Source organism: Oncorhynchus gorbuscha, unplaced genomic scaffold (genome assembly GCF_021184085.1).
Source record: "Oncorhynchus gorbuscha isolate QuinsamMale2020 ecotype Even-year unplaced genomic scaffold, OgorEven_v1.0 Un_scaffold_2322, whole genome shotgun sequence".
NCBI lineage: Eukaryota > Metazoa > Chordata > Actinopteri > Salmoniformes > Salmonidae > Oncorhynchus > Oncorhynchus gorbuscha.
In genome coordinates, this window is record NW_025746868.1 from 20001 (window position 1) to 42327 (window position 22327).

Here is a 22327-nt window from a genome sequence, read left to right on the forward strand (position 1 = left end):
GGTTAGGGTTAACCTGTTGGTTGAGGGCTGTAGGTTAGGGTTAGGGTTATATGTCTGTAGGTGGTTAAGGGCTGTAGGTTAGGGTTAACCTGTTGGTTAAGGGCTGTAGGTTAGGGTTAGGGTTATATGTATATGTATATGGTTAGGGCTTAGGTTAGGGTTAGGGTTATATGTCTGTAGGTGGTTAGGGCTGTAGGTTAGGGTTAGGTTAACCTGTTGGTTAAGGGCTGTAGGTTAGGGTTAGGGTTATATGTCTGTAGGTGGTTGAGGGCTGTAGGTTAGGGTTAGGGTTAAGGTTAGGGGTTAGGGTTAGGTGTCTTCACTGTGAGGTCTACACCTGTTGGTTAAGGGCTGTAGGTTAGGGTTAGGGCTGTAGGTGGTTGAGGGCTGTAGGTTAGGGTTAGGGTTAAGGGTTAGGGTTAGGTGTCTTCACTGTGAGGTCTACACCTGTTGGTTAAGGGCTGTAGGTTAGGGTTAGGGTTAGGTTAGGGTTAGGGTTATATGTCTGTAGGTGGTTCAGGGCTGTAGGTTAGGGTTAGGGTTATATGTCTGTAGGTGGTTAAGGGCTGTAGGTTAGGGTTAGGGTTGTTAGGTTATATGTCTGTAGGTGGTTAAGGGCTGTAGGTTAGGGTTAGGGGTTAGGGGTTATGTCTGTAGGTGGTTAAGGGCTGTAGGTTAGGGTTAGGGTTAGGGTTAGGGGTCTGTAGGTGGTTAAGGGCTGTAGGTTAGGGTTAGGGGTTAGGGGTTAGGTGGTTAGGGTTAGGTTGTCTTCAGGGGTAGGGGTCTGTAGGTGGTTAAGGGCTGTAGGTTAGGGTTAGGGTTATATGTCTGTAGGTGGTTGAGGGCTGTAGGTTAGGGTTAGGGTTAGGGGTCTGTAGGTGGTTAGGGCTGTAGGTTCAGGGTTAGGGGTCTACACCTAGGTGGTTAAGGGCTGTAGGTTAGGGTTAGGGTTAGGGGTCTGTAGGTGGTTAAGGGTGTAGGTTAGGGTTAGGGGTCTGTAGGTGGTTCAGGGCTGTAGGTTAGGGTTAGGGTTATATGTCTGTAGGTGGTTAAGGGCTGTAGGTTAGGGTTAGGGTTAGGGTCTGTAGGTGGTTAAGGGCTGTAGGTTAGGGTTAGGGGTCTGTAGGTGGTTAAGGGCTGTAGGTTAGGGTTAGGGGTTAGGGGTCTGTAGGTGGTTAAGGGCTGTAGGTTAGGGTTAGGGGTTAGGGGTTAGGGTTAGGGGTTAGGTGTCTTCAGTGTGTTTGTGTTCAAGTTGTATTGAATCTGTTTTACTTTTCCTTCTGTCGCCAAGGTAACCAGGCTGACGAGAGTCGCATGGCGTTGCTAGGCAAGCTAGTCTCCATGGCGATCGCTGTGGGCAGGGTCCCCATCCTGGAGTGTGCTGCTACCTGGTTACAGGTTAGAACACAATAACACACACCTTCACTTACCGTGGACAGGTCTATGTAGTGATTTAGGTATAGGTTATCAATAACACACACCTTCACTTACCGTGGACAGGTCTATGGAGTGATTTAGGTTATCAATAACACACACCTTCACTTACCGAGGACAGGACAGGTCTATGTAGTGATTTAGGTATAGGTTATCAATAACACACACCTTCACTTACCGTGGACAGGACAGGTCTATGTAGTGATTTAGGTATAGGTTATCAATAACACACACCTTCACTTACCGTGGACAGGACAGGTCTATGTAGTGATTTAGGTATAGGTTATCAATAACACACACCTTCACTTACCGAGGACAGGTCTATGTAGTGATTTAGGTTATCAATAACACACACCTTCACTTACCGTGGACAGGTCTATGTAGTGATTTAGGTATAGGTTATCAATAACACACACCTTCACTTACCGAGGACAGGTCTATGGAGTGATTTAGGTATAGGTTATCAATAACACACACCTTCACTTACCGAGGACAGGACAGGTCTATGGAGTGATTTAGGTATAGGTTATCAATAACACACACCTTCACTTACCGAGGACAGGACAGGTCTATGTAGTGATTTAGGTATAGGTTATCAATAACACACACCTTCACTTACCGTGGACAGGACAGGTCTATGGAGTGATTTAGGTATAGGTTATCAATAACACACACCTTCACTTACCGTGGACAGGTCTATGGAGTGATTTAGGTATAGGTTATCAATAACACACACCTTCACTTACCGTGGACAGGACAGGTCTATGGAGTGATTTAGGTATAGGTTATCAATAACACACACCTTCACTTACCGTGGACAGGACAGGTCTATGGAGTGATTTAGGTATAGGTTATCAATAACACACACCTTCACTTACCGTGGACAGGACAGGTCTATGGAGTGATTTAGGTTAGGTTATCAATAACACACACCTTCACTTACCGTGGACAGGTCTATGTAGTGATTTAGGTATAGGTTATCAATAACACACACCTTCACTTACCGTGGACAGGACAGGTCTATGGAGTGATTTAGGTATAGGTTATCAATAACACACACCTTCACTTACCGTGGACAGGTCTATGGAGTGATTTAGGTTATCAATAACACACACCTTCACTTACCGTGGACAGGACAGGTCTATGGAGTGATTTAGGTATAGGTTATCAATAACACACACCTTCACTTACCGTGGACAGGTCTATGGAGTGATTTAGGTATAGGTTATCAATAACACACACCTTCACTTACCGTGGACAGGACAGGTCTATGGAGTGATTTAGGTATAGGTTATCAATAACACACACCTTCACTTACCGTGGACAGGTCTATGGAGTGATTTAGGTTATCAATAACACACACCTTCACTTACCGAGGACAGGACAGGTCTATGGAGTGATTTAGGTATAGGTTATCAATAACACACACCTTCTACTATAGAAGACTAGTCAGAGTGTGTGTGTGTTCCAGAGGTCCCATCCTGTCTACTGTAGAAGACTAGTCAGAGTGTGTGTGTGTGTGTGTGTCCAGAGGTCCCATCCTGTCTACTGTAGAAGACTAGTCAGAGTGTGTGTGTGTGTGTGTGTGTTCCAGAGGTCCCATCCTGTCTACTGTAGAAGACTAGTCAGAGTGTTGGTGGATGACTAGAGGTCTTCCTGGTTCCATGGTTCCAACCCTCAACAACCTCAGCTGTTCCTGTCCTCCATTCTGCTGCCAGTTCATCACTGCTGTTACCACCCTGTACGACCTTCTACAGGTACACACTGCTGTTACCACCCTGTATAACCTCTCTACAGGTACACACTGCTGTTACCACCCTGTATAACCTCTCTACAGGTACACACTGCTGTTACCACCCTGTATAACCTCTCTACAGGTACACACTGCTGTTACCACCCTGTATGACCTCTCTACAGGTACACACTGTGTTACCACCCTGTATGACCTCTCTACAGGTACACACTGCTGTTACCACCCTGTATAACCTCTCTACAGGTACACACTGCTGTTACCACCCTGTATAACCTCTCTACAGGTACACACACTGTTACCACCCTGTATAACCTCTCTACAGGTACACACTGCTGTTACCACCCTGTATAACCTCTCTACAGGTACACACTGCTGTTACCACCCTGTATGACCTCTCTACAGGTACACACTGCTGTTACCAACCCTACAGGTACACACTGCTGTTACCACCCTGTATAACCTCTCTACAGGTACACACTGTTACCACCCTGTATGACCTCTCTACAGGTACACACTGTTACCAACCTGTATAACCTCTCTACAGGTACACACTGCTGTTACCACCCTGTATAACCTCTCTACAGGTACACACTGCTGTTACCACCCTGTATAACCTCTCTACAGGTACACACTGCTGTTACCACCCTGTATAACCTCTCTACAGGTACACACTGCTGTTACCACCCTGTATGACCTCTACAGGTACACACTGTTACCAACCTGTATGACCTCTCTACAGGTACACACTGTTACCACCCTGTATGACCTCTCTACAGGTACACACTGTTACCAACCTGTATAACCTCTCTACAGGTACACACTGTTACCACCCTGTATGACCTCTCTACAGGTACACACTGCTGTTACCACCCTGTATAACCTCTCTACAGGTACACACTGTTACCACCCTGTATAACCTCTCTACAGGTACACACTGTTACCACCCTGTATAACCTCTCTACAGGTACACACTGCTGTTACCACCCTGTATAACCTCTCTACAGGTACACACTGTTACCACCCTGTATAACCTCTCTACAGGTACACACTGTTACCACCCTGTATAACCTGTATAATCCTGTATGTTGACCCCCTGTTACCTCTATCAGGTCAACATCTCATCTGTTGACCCCCTGTACAGCTGTTAAGGCTATCTCAGGTCACATCTGTTAAATATATCTTGGTGTGTATAGACAGTTGACTCCCTGTACAGCTGTTACTAGACCTCTCTACAGGTACACACTGCTGTTACCACCCTGTATAACCTCTCTACAGGTACACACTGCTGTTACCACCCTGTATGACCTCTCTACAGGTACACACTGCTGTTACCACCCTGTATAACCTCTCTACAGGTACACACTGCTGTTACCACCCTGTACAACCTCTCTACAGGTACACATCTGCTGTTACCACCCTGTATAACCTCTCTACAGGTACACATCTCTAAATATATCCCTGTATAGAGGACCTCTCTACAGGTACACACTGCTATTACCACCCTGTATAACTTGGTGTGTCTCTACTGTACAGCTGTTACTAGGCTATATCAGGTCAACATCTCTAAATATATCTTGGTGTGTATAGACCTCTCTACAGGTACAGCTGTTACTAGGCTATATCAGGTACAACACTCTAAATATATCTCTACAGGTACACACTGTTACCTCCCCCTGTACCTGTATAACCTCTCTACAGGTACACATCTGTAACCATATCCTGTATAAGGAGTTCTCCCAGGTACAGCTGTTACTAGGCTATATCAGGTCAACATCTCTAAATATATCTTGGTGTGTATACAGAGTTGACACACTGCTGTTACTACCCTGTATAACATCTCTAAATATATCAGTGTATAGAGGAGTTGACTCCCCCTGTACAGCTGTTACTAGGCTATATCAGGTCAACATCTCTAAATATATCTTGGTGTGTATAGAGGAGTTGACCACCCTGTACAGCTGTTACTAGGCTATATCAGGTCAACATCTCTAAATATATCTTGGTGTGTATAGAGGAGTTGACTCCCCCTGTACAGCTGTTACTAGGCTATATCAGGTCAACATCTCTAAATATATCTTGGTGTGTATAGAGGAGTTGACTCCCCCTGTACAGCTGTTACTAGGCTATATCAGGTCAACATCTCTAAATATATCTTGGTGTGTATAGAGGAGTTGACTCCCAGGTACAGCTGTTACTAGGCTATATCAGGTCAACATCTCTAAATATATCTTGGTGTGTATAGAGGAGTTGACTCCCCCTGTACAGCTGTTACTAGGCTATATCAGGTCAACATCTCTAAATATATCTTGGTGTGTATAGAGGAGTTGACCCCCTGTACAGCTGTTACTAGGCTATATCAGGTCAACATCTCTAAATATATCCCTGTATAGGAGTTGACTCCCAGGTACAGCTGTTACTAGGCTATATCAGGTCAACATCTCTAAATATATCTTGGTGTGTATAGAGGAGTTGACTCCCCTGTACAGCTGTTACTAGGCTATATCAGGTCAACATCTCTAAATATATCTTGTGTGTATAGAGGACCCCTGTACAGCTGTTACTAGGCTATATCAGGTCAACATCTCTAAATATATCTTGGTGTGTATAGAGGAGTTGACCCCCTGTACAGCTGTTACTAGGCTATATCAGGTCAACATCTCTAAATATATCTTGGTGTGTATAGAGGAGTTGACTCCCCCTGTACAGCTGTTACTAGGCTATATCAGGTCAACATCTCTAAATATATCTTGGTGTGTATAGAGGAGTTGACTCCCCCTGTACAGCTGTTACTAGGCTATATCAGGTCAACATCTCTAAATATATCTTGGTGTGTATAGAGGAGTTGACTCCCCCTGTACAGCTGTTACTAGGCTATATCAGGTCAACATCTCTAAATATATCTTGGTGTGTATAGAGGAGTTGACTCCCCTGTACAGCTGTTACTAGGCTATATCAGGTCAACATCTCTAAATATATCTTGGTGTGTATAGAGGAGTTGACTCCCCAGGTACAGCTGTTACTAGGCTATATCAGGTCAACATCTCTAAATATATCTTGGTGTGTATAGAGGAGTTGACTCCCCCTGTACAGCTGTTACTAGGCTATATCAGGTCAACATCTCTAAATATATCTTGGTGTGTATAGAGGAGTTGACCTCCCTGTACAGCTGTTACTAGGCTATATCAGGTCAACATCTCTAAATATATCTTGGTGTGTATAGAGGAGTTGACTCCCCTGTATGCTGTTACTAGGCTATATTAGGTCAACATCTCTAAATATATCTTGGTGTGTATAGAGGAGTTGACCCCCTGTACAGCTGTTACTAGGCTATATCAGGTCAACATCTCTAAATATATCTTGGTGTGTATAGAGGAGTTGACTCCCCAGGTACAGCTGTTACTAGGCTATATCAGGTCAACATCTCTAAATATATCTTGGTGTGTATAGAGGAGTTGACTCCCCTGTACAGCTGTTACTAGGCTATATCAGGTCAACATCTCTAAATATATCTTGGTGTGTATAGAGGAGTTGACTCCCCCTGTACAGCTGTTACTAGGCTATATCAGGTCAACATCTCTAAATATATCTTGGTGTGTATAGAGGAGTTGACTCCCCTGTACAGCTGTTACTAGGCTATATCAGGTCAACATCTCTAAATATATCTTGGTGTGTATAGAGGACCCCCTGTACAGCTGTTACTAGGCTATATCAGGTCAACATCTCTAAATATATCTTGGTGTGTATAGAGGAGTTGACCCCTGTACAGCTGTTACTAGGCTATATCAGGTCAACATCTCTAAATATATCTTGGTGTGTATAGAGGAGTTGACTCCCCCTGTACAGCTGTTACTAGGCTATATAGGTCAACATCTCTAAATATATCTTGGTGTGTATAGAGGAGTTGACTCCCCCTGTACAGCTGTTACTAGGCTATATCAGGTCAACATCTCTAAATATATCTTGGTGTGTATAGAGGAGTTGACTCCCCCACAGCTGTTACTAGGCTATATCAGGTCAACATCTCTAAATATATCTTGGTGTGTATAGAGGAGTTGACCCCCTGTACAGCTGTTACTAGGCTATATCAGGTCAACATCTCTAAATATATCTTGGTGTGTATAGAGGAGTTGACTCCCCCTACAGGTACAGCTGTTACTAGGCTATATCAGGTCAACATCTCTAAATATATCTTGGTGTGTATAGAGGAGTTGACTCCCCCTGTATACAGCTGTTACTAGGCTATATCAGGTCAACATCTCTAAATATATCTTGGTGTGTATAGAGGAGTTGACTCCCCCTGTACAGCTGTTACTAGGCTATATCAGGTCAACATCTCTAAATATATCTTGGTGTGTATAGAGGAGTTGACCACCAGCTGTTACTAGGCTATATCAGGTCAACATCTCTAAATATATCTTGGTGTGTATAGAGGAGTTGACTCCCCTGTACAGCTGTTACTAGGCTATATTAGGTCAACATCTCTAAATATATCTTGGTGTGTATAGAGGAGTTGACTCTGTTCCTGTACAGCTGTTACTAGGCTATATTAGGTCAACATCTCTAAATATATCTTGGTGTGTATAGAGGAGTTGACCCCCCTGTACAGCTGTTACTAGGCTATATCAGGTCAACATCTCTAAATATATCTTGGTGTGTATAGAGGAGTTGACTCCCCTGTACAGCTGTTACTAGGCTATATCAGGTCAACATCTCTAAATATATCTTGGTGTGTATAGAGGAGTTGACTCCCCACAGCTGTTACTAGGCTACCCTAGGTCAACATCTCTAAATATATCTTGGTGTGTATAGAGGAGTTGACCCCCCTGTACAGCTGTTACTAGGCTATATCAGGTCAACATCTCTAAATATATCTTGGTGTGTATAGAGGAGTTGACTCCCCCTGTACAGCTGTTACTAGGCTATATCAGGTCAACATCTCTAAATATATCTTGGTGTGTATAGAGGAGTTGACTCCCCTGTACAGCTGTTACTAGGCTATATCAGGTCAACATCTCTAAATATATCTTGGTGTGTATAGAGGAGTTGACTCCCCTGTACAGCTGTTACTAGGCTATATCAGGTCAACATCTCTAAATATATCTTGGTGTGTATAGAGGAGTTGACCCCCCTGTACAGCTGTTACTAGGCTATATCAGGTCAACATCTCTAAATATATCTTGGTGTGTATAGAGGAGTTGACTCCCCCTGTACAGCTGTTACTAGGCTATATCAGGTCAACATCTCTAAATATATCTTGGTGTGTATAGAGGAGTTGACTCCCCCTGTACAGCTGTTACTAGGCTATATCAGGTCAACATCTCTAAATATATCTTGGTGTGTATAGAGGAGTTGACTCCCCCTGTACAGCTGTTACTAGGCTATATCAGGTCAACATCTCTAAATATATCTTGGTGTGTATAGAGGAGTTGACTCCCCCTGTACAGCTGTTACTAGGCTATATCAGGTCAACATCTCTAAATATATCTTGGTGTGTATAGAGGACCCCCTGTACAGCTGTTACTAGGCTATATCAGGTCAACATCTCTAAATATATCTTGGTGTGTATAGAGGAGTTGACTCCCCCTGTACAGCTGTTACTAGGCTATATCAGGTCAACATCTCTAAATATATCTTGGTGTGTATAGAGGAGTTGACTCCCCCTGTACAGCTGTTACTAGGCTATATCAGGTCAACATCTCTAAATATATCTTGGTGTGTATAGAGGAGTTGACTCCCCCTGTACAGCTGTTACTAGGCTATATCAGGTCAACATCTCTAAATATATCTTGGTGTGTATAGAGGAGTTGACTCCCCTGTACAGCTGTTACTAGGCTATATCAGGTCAACATCTCTAAATATATCTTGGTGTGTATAGAGGAGTTGACTCCCCCTGTACAGCTGTTACTAGGCTATATCAGGTCAACATCTCTAAATATATCTTGGTGTGTATAGAGGAGTTGACTCCCCTGTACAGCTGTTACTAGGCTATATCAGGTCAACATCTCTAAATATATCTTGGTGTGTATAGAGGAGTTGACTCCCCTGTACAGCTGTTACTAGGCTATATCAGGTCAACATCTCTAAATATATCTTGGTGTGTATAGAGGAGTTGACTCCCCCTGTACAGCTGTTACTAGGCTATATCAGGTCAACATCTCTAAATATATCTTGGTGTGTATAGAGGAGTTGACTCCCCCTGTACAGCTGTTACTAGGCTATATCAGGTCAACATCTCTAAATATATCTTGGTGTGTATAGAGGAGTTGACTCCCCCTGTACAGCTGTTACTAGGCTATATCAGGTCAACATCTCTAAATATATCTTGGTGTGTATAGAGGAGTTGACTCCCCTGTACAGCTGTTACTAGGCTATATCAGGTCAACATCTCTAAATATATCTTGGTGTGTATAGAGGAGTTGACCCCCTGTACAGCTGTTACTAGGCTATATCAGGTCAACATCTCTAAATATATCTTGGTGTGTATAGAGGAGTTGACTCCTCCTGTACAGCTGTTACTAGGCTATATCAGGTCAACATCTCTAAATATATCTTGGTGTGTATAGAGGAGTTGACTCCCCTGTACAGCTGTTACTAGGCTATATCAGGTCAACATCTCTAAATATATCTTGGTGTGTATAGAGGAGTTGACTCCTCCTGTACAGCTGTTACAGATGGTGGTGTCCTGGATCCAAGACCAACCTCGATTGGTCCTCATCACTCTGCTGAACACGCCCCCCTCCTCCAGCCAGCCAATCGGCTCCCTGGACCTCACACCGCTGGCTGGGCTGGTGCGCTGGTGTGTCAAAGCCCCATTGGCTTACAGAAGAGACGGGAAGCAGGACTTGGCCAATGGGACGACAGAGACTGAGCTGGAGGCAGGGCCTCTCTTCTCTGAGCTACATCTCAGTGTCCTGCAGGTTTGTCCATTATCAATGTCCAGTCTCAATGTCCAGTCTCAATGTCCAGTCTCAATGTCCAGTCTCAATGTCCAGTCTCAATGTCCAGTATCAATGTCCAGTATCAATGTCCAGTTTCAATGTCCAGTTTCAATGTCCAGTCTCAATGTCCAGTCTCAATGTCCCAATGTCCAGTCTCAATGTCCATTATCAATGTCCATTATCAATGTCCAGTCTCAATGTCCAGTCTCTATGTCCAGACTCAATGTCCAGTCTCAATGTCCAGTCTCAATGTCCAGTCTCAATGTCCAGTCTCAATGTCCAGTATCAATGTCCATTATCAATGTCCAGTCTCAATGTCCCAATGTCCAGTCTCAATGTCCAGTCTCAATGTCCAGTCTCAATGTCCAGTCTCAATGTCCAGTCTCAATGTCCAGTCTCAATGTCCAGTCTCAATGTCCAGTCTCAATGTCTCAAACCTGACTTTTGGGACATTTGTGTCATGAGGGATTACAAACCTCCAGACAGTGAGACAGACCATCATAGCAGCAGAACCTCCAGACAGTGAGACAGACCATCATAGCAGCAGAACCTCCAGACAGTGAGACAGACCATCATAGCAGCAGAACCTCCAGACAGTGAGACAGACCATCATAGCAGCAGAACCTCCAGACAGACCATCATAGCAGCAGAACCTCCAGACAGTGAGACAGACCATCATAGCAGCAGAACCTCCAGACAGTGAGACAGACCATCATAGCAGCAGAACCTCCAGACAGTGAGACAGACCATCATAGCAGCAGAACCTCCAGACAGTGAGACAGACCATCATAGCAGCAGAACCTCCAGACAGTGAGACAGACCATCATAGCAGCAGAACCTCCAGACAGACCATCATAGCAGCAGAACCTCCAGACAGACCATCATAGCAGCAGAACCTCCAGACAGTGAGACAGACCATCATAGCAGCAGAACCTCCAGACAGTGAGACAGACCATCATAGCAGCAGAACCTCCAGACAGTGAGACAGACCATCATAGCAGCAGAACCTCCAGACAGTGAGACAGACCATCATAGCAGCAGAACCTCCAGACAGACAGACCATCATAGACCAGCAGAACCTCCAGACAGTGAGACAGACCATCATAGCAGCAGAACCTCCAGACAGTGAGACAGACCATCATAGCAGCAGAACCTCCAGACAGTGAGACAGACCATCATAGCAGCAGAACCTCCAGACAGTGAGACAGACCATCATAGCAGCAGAACCTCCAGACAGTGAGACAGACCATCATAGCAGCAGAACCTCCAGACAGTGAGACAGACCATCATAGGAGCAGAACCTCCAGACAGTGAGACAGACCATCATAGGAGCAGAACCTCCAGACAGTGAGACAGACCATCATAGCAGCAGAACCTCCAGACAGTGAGACAGACCATCATAGCAGCAGAACCTCCAGACAGACCATCATAGCAGCAGAACCTCCAGACAGACCATCATAGCAGCAGAACCTCCAGACAGACCATCATAGCAGCAGAACCTCCAGACAGACCATCATAGCAGCAGAACCTCCAGACAGTGAGACAGACCATCATAGCAGCAGAACCTCCAGACAGTGAGACAGACCATCATAGCAGCAGAACCTCCAGACAGACCATCATAGCAGCAGAACCTCCAGACAGTGAGACAGACCATCATAGCAGCAGAACCTCCAGACAGTGAGACAGACCATCATAGCAGCAGAACCTCCAGACAGTGAGACAGACCATCATAGCAGCAGAACCTCCAGACAGTGAGACAGACCATCATAGCAGCAGAACCTCCAGACAGTGAGACAGACCATCATAGCAGCAGAACCTCCAGACAGTGAGACAGACCATCATAGCAGCAGCAGACAGAAGCCTCCAGACAGTGAGACAGACCATCATAGCAGCAGAACCTCCAGACAGACCATCATAGCAGCAGAACCTCCAGACAGACCATCATAGCAGCAGAACCTCCAGACAGACCATCATAGCAGCAGAACCTCCAGACAGTGAGACAGACCATCATAGCAGCAGAACCTCCAGACAGACCATCATAGCAGCAGAACCTCCAGACAGACCATCATAGCAGCAGAACCTCCAGACAGTGAGACAGACCATCATAGCAGCAGAACCTCCAGACAGACCATCATAGCAGCAGAACCTCCAGACAGACCATCATAGCAGCAGAACCTCCAGACAGTGAGACAGACCATCATAGCAGCAGAACCTCCAGACAGACCATCATAGCAGCAGAACCTCCAGACAGACCATCATAGCAGCAGAACCTCCAGACAGACCATCATAGCAGCAGAACCTCCAGACAGACCATCATAGCAGCAGAACCTCCAGACAGACCATCATAGCAGCAGAACCTCCAGACAGTGAGACAGACCTCAGACAGAACCTCCAGACAGTGAGACAGACCATCATAGCAGCAGAACCTCCAGACAGTGAGACAGACCATCATAGCAGCAGAACCTCCAGACAGTGAGACAGACCATCATAGCAGCAGAACCTCCAGACAGTGAGACAGACCATCATAGCAGCAGAACCTCCAGACAGTGAGACAGACCATCATAGCAGCAGAACCTCCAGACAGTGAGACAGACCATCATAGCAGCAGAACCTCCAGACAGTGAGACAGACCATCATAGCAGCAGAACCTCCAGACAGTGAGACAGACCATCATAGCAGCAGAACCTCCAGACAGACCATCATAGCAGCAGAACCTCCAGACAGACCATCATAGCAGCAGAACCTCCAGACAGTGAGACAGACCATCATAGCAGCAGAACCTCCAGACAGACCATCATAGCAGCAGAACCTCCAGACAGTGAGACAGACCATCATAGCAGCAGAACCTCCAGACAGTGAGACAGACCATCATAGCAGCAGAACCTCCAGACAGTGAGACAGACCATCATAGCAGCAGAACCTCCAGACAGACCATCATAGCAGCAGAACCTCCAGACAGACCATCATAGCAGCAGAACCTCCAGACAGACCATCATAGTAGCAGAACCTCCAGACAGTGAGACAGACCATCATAGCAGCAGAACCTCCAGACAGTGAGACAGACCATCATAGCAGCAGAACCTCCAGACAGTGAGACAGACCATCATAGCAGCAGAACCTCCAGACAGACCATCATAGCAGCAGAACCTCCAGACAGTGAGACAGACCATCATAGCAGCAGAACCTCCAGACAGTGAGACAGACCATCATAGCAGCAGAACCTCCAGACAGACCATCATAGCAGCAGAACCTCCAGACAGTGAGACAGACCATCATAGCAGCAGAACCTCCAGACAGACCATCATAGCAGCAGAACCTCCAGACAGACCATCATAGCAGCAGAACCTCCAGACAGACCATCATAGCAGCAGAACCTCCAGACAGTGAGACAGACCATCATAGGAGCAGAACCTCCAGACAGTGAGACAGACCATCATAGCAGCAGAACCTCCAGACAGACCATCATAGTAGCATTTACATTTAAGTCATTTAGCAGACGCTCTTATCCAGAGCGACTTACAAATTGGTGCATTCACCTTATGACATCCAGTAGAACAGTCACTTTACAATAGTGCATCTAAATCTTAAAGGGGGGGGGGTGAGAAGGATTACTTATCCTATTCTAGGTATTCCTTAAAGAGGCGGGGTTTCAGGTGTCGTGACTCCGCTGTCCTGGCGTCGTGAGGGAGTTTGTTCCACCATTGGGGGGCCAGAGCAGCGAACAGTTTTGACTGGGCTGAGCGGGAACTGTACTTCCTCAGTGGTAGGGAGGCGAGCAGGCCAGAGGTGGATGAACACAGTGCCCTTGTTTGGGTGTAGCGCCTGATCAGAGCCTGGAGGTACTGCGGTGCCGTTCCCCTCACAGCTCCGTAGGCAAGCACCATGGTCTTGTAGCGGATGCGAGCTTCAACTGGAAGCCAGTGGAGAGAGCGGAGGAGCGGGGTGACGTGAGAGAACTTGGGAAGGTTGAACACCAGACGGGCTGCGGCGTTCTGGATGAGTTGTAGGGGTTTAATGGCGCAGGCAGGGAGCCCAGCCAACAGCGAGTTGCAGTAATCCAGACGGGAGATGACAAGTGCCTGGATTAGGACCTGCGCCGCTTCCTGTGTGAGGCAGGGTCGTACTCTGCGGATGTTGTAGAGCATGAACCTACAGGAACGGGCCACCGCCTTGATGTTAGTTGAGAACGACAGGTTGTTGTCCAGGATCACGCCAAGGTTCTTAGCGCTCTGGGAGGAGGACACAATGGAGTTGTCAACCGTGATGGCGAGATCATGGAACGGGTAGTCCTTCCCCGGGCGGAAGAGCAGCTCCGTCTTGCCGAGATTCAGCTTGAGGTGGTGATCCGTCATCCACACTGATATGTCTGCCAGACATGCAGAGATGCGATTCGCCACCTGGTCATCAGAAGGGGAAAGGAGAAGATTAATTGTGTGTCGTCTGCATAGCAATGATAGGAGAGACCATGTGAGGTTATGACGGAGCCAAGTGACTTGGTGTATAGCGAGAATAGGAGAGGGCCTAGAACAGAGCCCTGGGGGACACCAGTGGTGAGAGCGCGTGGTGAGGAGACAGATTCTCGCCACGCCACCTGGTAGGAGCGACCTGTCAGTTAGGACGTAATACAAGCGTGGGCCGCGCCGGAGATGCCCAACTCGGAGAGGGTGGAGAGGAGGATCTGATAGTTCACAGTATCGAAGGCAGCCGATAGGTCTAGAAGGATGAGAGCAGAGGAGAGAGAGTTAGCTTTAGCAGTGCGGAGCGCCTCCGTGATACAGAGAAGAGCAGTCTCAGTTGAATGACTAGTCTTGAAACCTGACTGATTTGGATCAAGAAGGTCATTCTGAGAGAGATAACGGGAGAGCTGGCCAAGGACGGCACGTTCAAGAGTTTTGGAGAGAAAAGAAAGAAGGGATACTGGTCTGTAGTTGTTGACATCGGAGGGATCGAGTGTAGGTTTTTTCAGAAGGGGTGCAACTCTCGCTCTCTTGAAGACGGAAGGGACGTAGCCAGCGGTCAGGGATGAGTTGATGAGCGTGGTGAGGTAAGGGAGAAGGTCTCCGGAAATGGTCTGGAGAAGAGAGGAGGAGATAGGGTCAAGCGGGCAGGTTGTTGGGTGGCCGGCCGTCACAAGACGCGAGATTTCATCTGGAGAGAGAGGGAGAAAGAGGTCAGAGCACAGGGTAGGGCAGTGTGAGCAGAACCAGCGGTGTCGTTTGACTTAGCAAACGAGGATCGGATGTCGTCGACCTTCTTTTCAAAATGGTTGATGAAGTCCTCTGCAGAGGGAGGAGGTGGGGGAGGGGAGGAGGATTCAGGAGGGAGGAGAAGGTGGCAAAGAGCTTCCTAGGGTTAGAGGCAGATGCTTGGAATTTAGAGTGGTAGAAAGTGGCTTTAGCAGCAGAGACCGAAGAGGAAAATGTAGAGAGGAGGGAGTGAAAGGATGCCAGGTCTGCAGGGAGGCGAGTTTTCCTCCATTTCCGCTTGGCTGCCCGGAGCCCTGTTCTGTGAGCTCGCAATGAGTCGTCGAGCCACGGAGCGGGAGGGGAGGACCGAGCCGGCCTGGAGGATAGGGGGCATAGAGAGTCAAAGGATGCAGAAAGGGAGGAGAGGTGGGTTGAGGAGGCAGAATCAGGAGATAGGTTGGAGAAGGTTTGAGCAGAGGGAAGAGATGATAGGATGGAAGAGGAGAGAGTAGCGGGGGAGAGAGAGCGAAGGTTGGGACGGCGCGATACCATCCGAGTAGGGGCAGTGTGGGAAGTGTTGGATGAGAGCGAGAGGGAAAAGGATTCAAGGCAGTGGTCGGAGACTTGGAGGGGAGTTGCAATGAGGTTAGTGGAAGAACAGCATCTAGTAAAGATGAGGTCGAGCGTATTGCCTGCCTTGTGAGTAGGGGGGGAAGGTGAGAGGGTGAGGTCAAAAGAGGAGAGGAGTGGAAAGAAGGAGGCAGAGAGGAATGAGTCAAAGGTAGACGTGGGGAGGTTAAAGTCGCCCAGAACTGTGAGAGGTGAGCCGTCCTTAGGAAAGGAGCTTATCAAGGCATCAAGCTCATTGATGAACTCTCCGAGGGAACCTGGAGGGCGATAAATGATAAGGATGTTAAGCTTGAAAGGGCTGGTAACTGTGACAGCATGGAATTCAAAGGAGGCGATAGACAGATGGGTAAGGGGAGAAGGAGAGAATGACCACTTGGGAGAGATGAGGATCCCGGTGCCACCACCCCGCTGACCAGAAGCTCTCGGGGTGTGCGAGAACACGTGGGCGGACGAAGAGAGAGCAGCAGGAGTAGCAGTGTTATCTGTGGTGATCCATGTTTCCGTCAGTGCCAAGAAGTTGAGGGACTGGAGGGAGGCATAGGCTGAGATGAACTCTGCCTTGTTGGCTGCAGATCGGCAGTTCCAGAGGCTACCGGAGACCTGGAACTCCACGTGGGTCGTGCGCGCTGGGACCACCAGATTAGGGTGGCCGCAGCCACGCGGTGTGGAGCGTTTGTATGTTCTGTGCAGAGAGGAGAGAACAGGGATAGACAGACACATAGTTGACAGGCTACAGAAGAGGCTACGCTAATGCAAAGGAGATTGGAAGGACAAGTGGACTACACGTCTCGAATGTTCAGAAAGTTAAGCTTACGTAGCAAGAATCTTATTGACTAAAATGATTAAAATGATACAGTACTGATGAAGTAGGCTAGCTGGCAGTGGCTGCGTTGTTGACTTTGTAGGCTAGCTGGCAGTGGCTGCGTTGTTGACACTACACTAATCAAGTCGTTCCGTTGAGTGTAATAGTTTCTACAGTGCTGCTATTCGGGGGCTAGCTGGCTAGCTAGCAGTGTTGATTACGTTACGTTGCGTTAAAAGAACGACAATAGCTGGCTAGCTAACCTAGAAAATCGCTCTAGACTACACAATTATCTTTGATACAAAGATGGCTATGTAGCTAGCTATGTAGCTAGCTACGATCAAACAAATCAAACCGTTGTACTGTAATGAAATGAAATGAAAATGTGATACTACCTGTGGAGCGAAGCGGAATGCGTCCGGGTTGTTGAGTGCGAAGTTCTATTCGGTAGACGTTGGCTAGCTGTTGGCTAGCTAGCAGTGTCTCCTACGTTAAGGATGACAAATAGCTGGCTAGCTAACCTCGGTAAATTAAGATAATCACTCTAAGACTACACACTCTAAACTACACAATTATCTTGAATACGAAGACAGCAAAGACAACTATGTAGCTAGCTAACACTACACTAATCAAGTCGTTCAGTTGAGTGTAATAGTTTCTACAGTGCTGCTATTCGGTAGACGGTGGACGTTAGCTAGCTGGCTAGCTGCTGGGCAGATAGCAGTGTAGACTACGTTAGGACGACGAAATACGATAATTACGCAATTATCTTTGATACAAAGACGGCTATGTAGCTAGCTAAGAAGAAATTGCTAAGATTAGACAAATCAAACCGTTGTACTATAATGAAATGTAATGAAAAAGTTATACTACCTGCGGACCGAAGTGCAGATGCGACCGCTCGCTCCAACCCGGAAGTGACCACTCCAGTCTGCTACTAACCAGGTTTCCATCTAATCTTACTGTATTTGATAGAGATCACTCCAGTCTGCTACTAACCAGGTTTCCATCTAATCTTACTGTATTTGATAGAGATCACTCCAGTCTGCTACTAACCAGGTTTCCATCTAATCTTACTGTATTTGATAGAGATCACTCCAGTCTGCTACTAACCAGGTTTCCATCTAATCTTACTGTATTTGATAGAGACCACTCCAGTCTGCTACTAACCAGGTTTCCATCTAATCTTACTGTATTTGATAGAGATCACTCCAGTCTGCTACTAACCAGGTTTCCATCTAATTTTACTGTATTTGATAGAGATCACTCCAGTCTGCTACTAACCAGGTTTCCATCTAATCTTACTGTATTTGATAGAGATCACTCCAGTCTGCTACTAACCAGGTTTCCATCTAATCTTACTGTATTTGATAGAGATCACTCCAGTCTGCTACTGACCAGGTTTCCATCTAATCTTACTGTATTTGATAGAGATCACTCCAGTCTGCTACTAACCAGGTTTCCATCTAATCTTACTGTATTTGATAGAGACCACTCCAGTCTGTGTCAATTTGAAGGAAACTCGATGAAAGCCTAGCTACTGTTTTGGGCCAAATCTGTCTCCAACTAGATGGAAGCCTAGCTACTGTTTTGGGTGTCTCCAACTAGATGGAAGCCTAGCTACTGTTTTGGGTGTCTCCAACTAGATGGAAGCCTAGCTACTGTTTTGGGTGTCTCCAACTAGATGGAAGCCTAGCTACTGTTTTGGGTGTCTCCAACTAGATGGAAGCCTAGCTACTGTTTTGGGTGTCTCCAACTAGATGGAAGCCTAGCTACTGTTTTGGTCTAAATCTGTCTCCAACTAGATGGAAGCCTAGCTACTGTTTTGGGTCTAAATCTCCAACTAGATGGAAGCCTAGCTACTGTTTTGGTCTAAATCTGTCTCCAACTAGATGGAAGCCTAGCTACTGTTTTGGGTGTCTCCAACTAGATGGAAGCCTAGCTACTGTTTTGGGTGTCTCCAACTAGATGGAAGCCTAGCTACTGTTTTGGGTGTCTCCAACTAGATGGAAGCCTAGCTACTGTTTTGGTCTAAATCTGTCTCCAACTAGATGGAAGCCTAGCTACTGTTTTGGGTGTCTCCAACTAGATGGAAGCCTAGCTACTGTTTTGGTCTAAATCTGTCTCCAACTAGATGGAAGCCTAGCTACTGTTTTGGTCTAAATCTGTCTCCAACTAGATGGAAGCCTAGCTACTGTTTTGGGTGTCTCCAACTAGATGGAAGCCTAGCTACTGTTTTGGGCCAATGAGAATTAAGGTGATGTGCACTTGCATCCCACTTGTCTAGATTCCAGAATTCTAAACCCATTGGCGAGTGGGTCCCGATGCCAGCTGTTTATTTTCTTTTAAACAATTTAAATGTAACCTTTATTCAACTAGGCAAGTCAGTTAAGAACAAATTCTTATTTACCGTGGAACCGCACCCCCTGTGGAACCGCAACCCTGTGGAACCGCACCCCTGTGGAACCGCACCCCCGTGGAACCGCACCCCTGTGGAACCGCAACCCCCCGTGGAACCGCAACCCCCCGTGGAACCGCACCCCCGTGGAACCGCACCCCCGTGGGACCGCACCCCCGTGGAACCGCAACCCCCGTGGAACCGCACCCCCCCGTGGAACCGCACCCCCGTGGAACCGCACCCCCCCGTGGAACCGCACCCCCCGTGGAACCGCACCCCCGTGGAACCTCAACCCCCGTGGAACCTCAACCCCGTGGAACCGCACCCCCGTGGAACCGCAACCCTGTGGAACCGCAACCCCGTGGAACCGCACCCCAAAACTCTAACCTTGTTTTTCTTCAGCCATCTCTCAGAGGTCCTGGGTCAGGGTTAGGTCATGTTTAGAGGTCATCGACTCTTCCTCCCGGGAGTCCTGGGTCAGGGTTAGGTCATGTTTAGAGGTCAGAGGTGATGAACTCAACACTTATCTGTTCCAGGTGTTGCTGCTCCTCCCGGGCGTTCTGAGAGAGAAGGGGCTTCTGGGTCGCCTGGCGTTGCTGCAGCCCGACCAGCTGACTTCTCTGATCTCTGACCTCTCTGGTCTTCTGGAGGAGCTGAACCCTCTCCACTCGGATACACAAGCACACATCCAGCTCACTCTGGATAGGCTGGCCCAGGCCCTGCAGGTGTCCATGGCAGCAGGGGCGCTGCTCTGCTCTAGAGGTAGGGATGTCATATCCTGTGTCTTCTACAGTTGTGATGTCCTGTGTCGTCTACAGTCTTATCCTGTGTGTTCTACAGTCTTATCCTGTGTCTCCTACAGTTGTGATATCCTGTGTCTTCTACAGTCTTATCCTGTGTCTTCTACAGTTGTGATGTCCTGTGTCGTCTACAGTCTTATCCTGTGTCGTCTACAGTCTTATCCTGTGTGTTCTACAGTCTTATCCTGTGTCGTCTACAGTCTTATCCTGTGTGTTCTACAGTCTTATCCTGTGTCTTCTACAGTTGTCATATCCTGTGTCTTCTACAGTCTTATCCTGTGTCTTCTACAGTTGTAATATCCTGTGTCTTCTACAGTTGTGATATCCTGTGTCTTCTACAGTTGTCTTATCCTGTGTCTTCTACAGTCTTATCCTGTGTCTTCTACAGTTGTCATATCCTGTGTCTTCTACAGTTGTCATATCCTGTGTCTTCTACAGTTGTGATATCCTGTGTCTTCTACAGTTGTCATATCCTGTGTCTTCTATAGTTGTGATGTCCTGTGTCTTCTACAGTCTTATCCTGTGTCTTCTACAGTTGTCATATCCTGTGTCTTCTACAGTCTTATCCTGTGTCTTCTACAGTTGTGATATCCTGTGTCTTCTACAGTTGTCATATCCTGTGTCTTCTACAGTTGTGATATCCTGTGTCTTCTACAGTCTTATCCTGTGTCTTCTACAGTTGTCATATCCTGTGTCTTCTACAGTTGTGATGTCCTGTGTCTTCTACAGTTGTGATATCCTGTGTCTTCTACAGTTGTCATATCCTGTGTCTTCTACAGTTGTGATATCCTGTGTCTTCTACAGTTGTCATATCCTGTGTCTTCTACAGTTGTCTTATCCTGTGTCTTCTACAGTCTTATCCTGTGTCTTCTACAGTTGTCATATCCTGTGTCTTCTACAGTTGTCATATCCTGTGTCTTCTACAGTTGTGATATCCTGTGTCTTCTACAGTTGTCATATCCTGTGTCTTCTACAGTTGTCATATCCTGTGTCTTCTACAGTTGTCATATCCTGTGTCTTCTACAGTTGTCATATCCTGTGTCTTCTACAGTCTTATCCTGTGTCTTCTACAGTCTTATCCTGTGTCTTCTACAGTCTTATCCTGTGTCTTCTACAGTTGTCATATCCTGTGTCTTCTACAGTTGTGATATCCTGTGTCTTCTACAGTCTTATCCTGTGTCTTCTACAGTTGTGATATCCTGTGTCTTCTACAGTCTTATCCTGTGTCTTCTACAGTCTTATCCTGTGTGTTCTACAGTCTTATCCTGTGTCTTCTACAGTTGTGATATCCTGTGTCTTCTACAGTTGTCATATCCTGTGTCTTCTACAGTCTTATCCTGTGTCTTCTACAGTTGTCATATCCTGTGTCTTCTACAGTTGTCATATCCTGTGTCTTCTACAGTCTTATCCTGTGTGTTCTACAGTCTTATCCTGTGTCTTCTACAGTTGTGATATCCTGTGTCTTCTACAGTCTTATCCTGTGTCTTCTACAGTTGTCATATCCTGTGTCTTCTACAGTTGTCATATCCTGTGTCTTCTACAGTCTTATCCTGTGTGTTCTACAGTCTTATCCTGTGTCTTCTACAGTTGTGATATCCTGTGTCTTCTACAGTCTTATCCTGTGTCTTCTACAGTTGTCATATCCTGTGTCTCCTACAGTTGTCATATCCTGTGTCTTCTACAGTCTTATCCTGTGTCTTCTCTCCACAGAGGACCTGAGAGCTCTCTGTTCCCGCCTCCCACACAACAAGTAAGAACCAGTCACAGTGTACCCCTAGCCCTCCCCACAACCAATCACAATGTACCCCTAGCCCTCCCCACAACCAATCACAATGCACCCCTATAAACCTTCCCCACAACCAATCACAATGCACCCCTAGCCACCCCTAGCCTTCCCCACAACCAATCACAATGTGTCTGTGTCTGTGTGTGTGTCTGTGTGTGTGTGTGTGTGTGTGTGTGTGTGTGTGTGTGTGTGTGTGTGTGTGTGTGTGTGTGTGTGTGTGTGTGTGTGTGTGTGTGTGTGTGTGTGTGTGCGTGCGTGTGATCTTCCCAAGCGGTGCATGATGTCATAGGCAGCCATTTTGGCGAAGGACAAATCCAAACCAGTCTAATACCCTCAATGCACATTCTACATTAGAACGTTCCAAGTCCTCTTCATATCGGGAGTCGTTTCCTGTGCGTTGTCAGGCATTGCCAACAGGGATGAGATCTCGTTAAATATGGTTAAAATTAGTAATCAAATCAAATCAAATGTTATTTGTCACATACACATGGTTAGCAGATGTTAATGCGAGTGTAGCGAAATGCTTGTGCTTCTAGTTCCGACAATGCAGTGATAACCAACAAGTAATCTAGCTAACAATTCCAAAACTACTACCTTATA

At 46.6% G+C, this 22327-nt stretch overlaps 1 pseudogene; it reads left to right on the top strand.

Moving 5' to 3' along the window:
* The window catches only part of LOC124025636, a 45228-nt pseudogene that overhangs the window by 11283 nt on the left and 11618 nt on the right, over positions 1-22327 (top strand).